General features: G+C 47.7%; 1 long non-coding RNA gene across 1 annotated transcript; it reads left to right on the top strand.

The window, feature by feature from the left end:
• Positions 1-1,589: 1,589 nt before the first annotated feature.
• Positions 1,590-5,267, top strand: LOC137215168 (uncharacterized). The gene is made up of 3 exons (XR_010939184.1): positions 1,590-1,687; positions 3,584-3,724; positions 5,165-5,267. It is a non-coding gene; the product is annotated as an uncharacterized lncRNA (long non-coding RNA).
• Positions 5,268-5,511: the final 244 nt, after the last annotated feature.

The following is a 5,511-nucleotide window of genomic DNA, read 5'->3' as shown; positions in this document are numbered from 1 at the left end:
GCTGTCTGTAGAAATACAATGTGAGCCATATTAGGGAATGAAAGCCTTTCTATTAGCCACATTCAAAAGCACAAAGAAACCGGCGAAATTAATTTAAGAATCGACCTTATTTAAGGTACCATATCTAAACTATTACTTCAATATGGAGATAATCAATATAAAATTATTAACGAGATATTTTACTTTCTTTCCCCAAACTAAGCCTCTGAAATCTAGAGTGTGTTTATACTCACGACGCATCCCCAAGGGAACCAGCCACAGTTTAACTACTTAATAGCCATGTGTAGACAGCAGCCACGTATTAATCAGCACAGTTCTCTACTTTTCTATATCTGCCAATGTTTCAGTATAAACCCATGTTAAAACGATATGTGCCTTAGTTCTGGGGGTTTTTTGGTTTGTTTGTTTTTTTCCTTTTTTTTTTTTTTTTTTTTTGCGGTGCGGGGGCCCCTCACCGTTGTGGCCTCTCCCGTTGCGGAGCACAGGCTCCGGGCGCGCAGGCTCAGCGGCCATGGCTCACGGGCCCAGCCGCTCCGCGGCATGGGGGATCTTCCCGGACCGGGGCACGAACCCGTGTCCCCTGCATCGGCAGGCGGACTCTCAACCACAGCACCACCAGGGAAGCCCATGTGGCTTAGTTTTGACTCAGGAAAAACATGCTTAAATGGCTTCCTCGTAAATGTTTCAGATCTCTAAGAAAACTCTGAAAACTAATCAGGTAGTGGAGTACCACTCTTTTGTAGAACACCAAAATATCTTAAAACCTAAAATAACAGGATCACCTTTTCGTCACATTTGGAACTTGGGGTCTTTGAGGGGGACCTTCTGTCTGTGTGGTCAGTGCTGTGTCCTGAAAACAGGGCCTGGCACACAGTAGGTGCTCAAGAAATGTTTGTGGAATGAATGCAAGAAGGCTTGGGATTCAGCCTGAAGGTTTGTGCAGGACAAATGAACAGAGTGGGGCCAGCTCCACCTTTGGCTCTGTTCACTCTGCTCCTCGGAATAAATCTTCAAGGGCCAGAAGGGTGTCTGAGACCAGGCTGGTCCCACTTTGGAGGAAAATGCTCTGGTTTTTTTTATTTTTGTTTTTTTTAAAAAAATTTTTGGCTGCATTGGGTCTTCATTGCTGTGCACAGGCTTTTTCTAGTTGTGGTGAGCGGGGGCTACTCTTTGTTTCAGTGCGGGGGCTTCTCATTGTGGTGGCTTCCCTTGTTGCGGTGCACGAGCTCTAGGTGCGCGGGCTTCAGCGGTTGTGGCTTGTAGGCTCAGTAGCTGTGGCTTTCAGGCTCTAGAGCACAGGCTCAGTAGTTGTGGCGCACGGGCTTAGTTGCTCCGCGGCATGTGGGATCTTCCTGGACCAGGGATCGAACCTGTGTCCCCTGCACTGGCAGGTGGATTCTGAACCACTGCGCCACCAGGAAAGTCCTGCTCTGGGTTGTTGTGAGTGGAAACAGCAAGAACAGAGGGCTGGAGGGGGAAAAGAGGACTGAGAGGGGTGTCTCCCTCAGCCCCATCCTACCCTCACCACGACTGCTCCCTCCAGAAGTGAGACCCGAAGCTCAGCCCAACGGGGTGAAGTGTTCCTACTCTTCTGGGAATAAGTTGGCCCCATGTGACCCCCTTCCGGTCATGAACTGCACCGGGAACGAGACTGTGTGTTTCACTCTCAGTGGGACGTGGCGTGGAGGTAAGTGTTCCCTTCAGGAGGTCAGTTGCATGGCTGGCCTCCCTCCCACCTGCACAAATCAGTCTTGAGGTTTATTTGCATGTGTGTTCTGGTTACCTCTTGCTACTTAACAAATCACTCTCACCCGTAGTGGCTTAAAACAACAACAATCATTTTACGAACTCTTACAGTTTCTCTAGGCTGGGAATTCAGGAAAAGTTCAGCTGGACAGTTCTGGGTCTCTCATATAGTTACAGTCAGAGGGTTGCTGGAGCTAGAACTGCAGGGCTGAGGGCAACTAGGGGCTAGATGAGCATCTCATAGAATCCAGGCTTTTCCATGTGTTCTCTCCACATTGGTTAGATTGGGCTTCCTCACAGCATGGCTGCCTTGGGGCTTTTTGTATGGTGGCGGAGACTCCAATACACTGAATAATACAGAAACAAGGCAGCAGCTTGGGCTAGTTGGCCCCCTTCTCTCTCCATGTAATCTCCAAGCTTCTCTGTGTGATTTCGCCTCGTCGGTCAAATTGGGCTTCCTCACATCATGGTTGCCGCCATCTTTACATGGCAGCTGAAGAATTCAAGAGCAAGTATTCCAACAAACAAGGTGGCAGCTGCATGGTCTTTTATGACCTAGCCTTGGAAATCACACCTTGTCACTTCTGTCATGCTTTATTGGTTGAAATGGTCACAAAAGTCCATCTGATTTCATGGAGAGGAGGTATAGACCCTCACCTTTTGGTCTTAAAGAATTTGCAGATGTATTTTTAAATCATCACTATTGCTTGCAAATGGTTAGAGCAGAGGCTTTTTGAACAAAAGTCTTAGCATAGAACCAAACTGATCAGAGAATAGACTAACTATGAAGGCAGCAAAGTGAAAGAGAGAAATGGCCTGGGCTTCTGTTCCTGGTAGTCTAGCCTGGCAGACTAGATTCTCGGAAGGGTCTTTCTTCTACAAACAGTGGCATGCTGGAAAGGTGGAGGTGGGAGGAACAAGAATGGGGGGAGTGGTCCACTCCAGTGGAGAGAGGTATTTTATCACCACCAGTGTTTAGAAATGCGGATATATGGTGATAATAAAAAGCAGATTGACTTTCAGTTCGTTTTATTACTGTTTTTAACTGCTCTGCAGACAATACACCCTCTTATAGCCTGCTTCCAGGACGGATTGCTCCCACCACCCATCCCCCTTGGTACCGTTTACAGATGAACTAGATGCTGTCAAAAATGTTTTTCATGATTTTGGGGGCTTATGGGAAGTTAGGGAAATTTCCACAGCTTCCCAAATTAAACTAATATGTGAGCAGAAATCAGGAAGGAGATCGGTGAGTGAAAATGAAAGGCGCAGTAAGAGCGAATGCTGATAACAGTCTGGTTTCAGTGACTAGGTCTTGGGTCCACAGCACGGTTGGATAGCTGACTCTTTAATCCCCACATAAGCCAGGGACCGTGGAAGGAGGCTGAAATGATCCCAAGTTGGTAGCACCTCCTGGCTCTCAGTATAAACAAAGGCAAATCGTCTCCAGGGAAAAGCCCCCAGGACTCCCACAGATTGACATCAACCAAATGGGAGCTGACAATCCAGAGACCATGACATGCGTAAGGAAACAAGCCACCAAGAGCGATAGCAGAAGCCACAAACAACAGATAGAGGTCCACGAGGAACTCAGCTATTATCATGAGCAGCTACAGAACATAGCACAGCTATATGTGACATACATGAAGGAATGAAGTTAGAATCCTCCAACTGAGCAGGCAACACACGGTTATAAGAAATGACCAGATAGATGTGAAAATGAATCCTACAGAACGATCAAGTGAGCTGGGAACTTTCAGACAGAGAAAGACAGACATCAAGTTGGGAAGGCTCAAGCTCTGAGTCTCCCCCCTCAAGCTTCCCCCTGTTTCTGCAGGGGGCCCCCAAATCCTGAAGGGCTGTGCTACACCGGAGGTCTGCCACCTGCAAGCGAACACCACCCTGGGCCCGGAAGCGTCTGAATTTCATCTCACCACCAAGCCTGAATGCAATTACGTGGCTCCTACCACCCACCCAGGTGCTTTGAACCCTGACTTCCTGAGACCCTACCCTTTCTGCCCTCTCTGGATCCCAAATGCCCTTCCCAATCCTATGTGTTCCCAGGGTATCCCCTCCCACTACCATCATGCTCCCAGGGAGTGCAATTACCCATATGCGCGTGCACGCGTGCACACACACACACGTACAGACTCATACCACTTGACACCTGGAAGCAGAAAATCCCATTGGCATATATCCACACCTCCACAGACATCTACATTTACATCCCAGCACCGAAAACACACCTACAGAAGAGCATGTACTTCAAAACACGAACATCCTGTTGTGTAAGTGAGATTAGACATCTAGACTCGATTTAGATAAGAAATCTGGCTGTCTTTCCCTTTTCTTCACTTCCTTGCTTGTGAAAGAAGCCAGATTTGCCAATAGCCTTCTTTCAGCTTAACAAAGAACATTGACAATAATTTTCATCTTCCAGAAAAGAGAGATGTTAATTGAGATAGTATTTACCAGGGCAACAGCTTTTTAAGTGAGACAACTGACCAGAATTACAGCCATTTCAGACCAGCAGAGAAAATTTTCAAACGTGGATAGAGCAGTATCCCCTCAGCTCCGGGGATGTAGAAGATGCTCTTGTTAGAAACCCGCACAGCAAGGACAAGTTCTGTGATGAAGGGGATCTGTTTGCTGAATCTGCAGGCAAAGCAGGAACATTCTCACCTTCACTTTCTCGGATTACCAGCTGCTAGGCGGTTTACTTTTCAAAACTAAGCAGAGGATTAAATGAATGATCACGATGAAGGAAAAAAAAAAAAAGGAAGACTTGGGAGCTAAAATTTACGACGTGGAAAGGGAAAAAGGGCAAAATAGGATTACTAACCACTGGAAGATGGGACTTGGAATTTTCGTGTATACAGTCCCTGCGGGCATATCACATATCTGTGCAGGGACACATCGGTTGTCAGATCCAGACACGTGGACAGGGAAAGAGACAGGTACAAACACACAAACATACAAAAGTACAAAATATACACAGACATACTGAAACACTTTACTAACATCCATGTCTGTGCGCCAACATATATATCCAAGCACCCCAAACCTTGCTGGAAACACGGACCCCCCCAAACAAGCCTGCCACACATACGCGTAAACACAGACATGCACATAGATACCTATACACACAGGGGCCCACGGAAGCAGACACACAAACATCCCCAGCCCTCCTCAGACAATTCCACACGTACACATGCACAACCACGTGACCACATGTGCACACAGAGAAACAGACCTGCATGCTCGTACACGCAAACTGCATCATCGCAGCAGTACATCCATGCAGCATGGTCACAGGCATATAGCTGTGTGCCCAGAAATGTACACACACACACACACACACACACACACACACACACACATGTTGTCCTCCAGCCAGTTCATCTTCCTCTCTCCCCAGGTCCCCATGTACCTGTGACCCATACCAAGGCTAAGGTCACCGTCTGTTTCACCTGCTCAGACCTCCACCATTGCAATCCTCTCCCCTGCACGGAAGATAGGAACTACTGCCTTCAGATAGCGGGCATCACAGGTGGGTGCCCCTGTGGACAGGATTGGGCAGGAGAGGAAGAAATGGGACCTGAGACACCCAAGACCTCTCCTTGCCCTCCTGTGTTTGCTGCCTTGACTCCAGCCGTGGTAGCCCTTTTCTGGCCATGGAGGACAGAAGCTGGTGGCAGTGGAGGACGTGAGCTTAAAATCCGATGTCACGTTTGTCATAGTTATTCCTGAGTAACCAAGCAGCTC

Source organism: Pseudorca crassidens, chromosome 20, assembly GCF_039906515.1.
Source record: "Pseudorca crassidens isolate mPseCra1 chromosome 20, mPseCra1.hap1, whole genome shotgun sequence".
Taxonomy (NCBI): domain Eukaryota; kingdom Metazoa; phylum Chordata; class Mammalia; order Artiodactyla; family Delphinidae; genus Pseudorca; species Pseudorca crassidens.
Note: the sequence above shows the minus strand (reverse complement) of the source record. Positions and strands in the feature narration are given on the sequence as shown.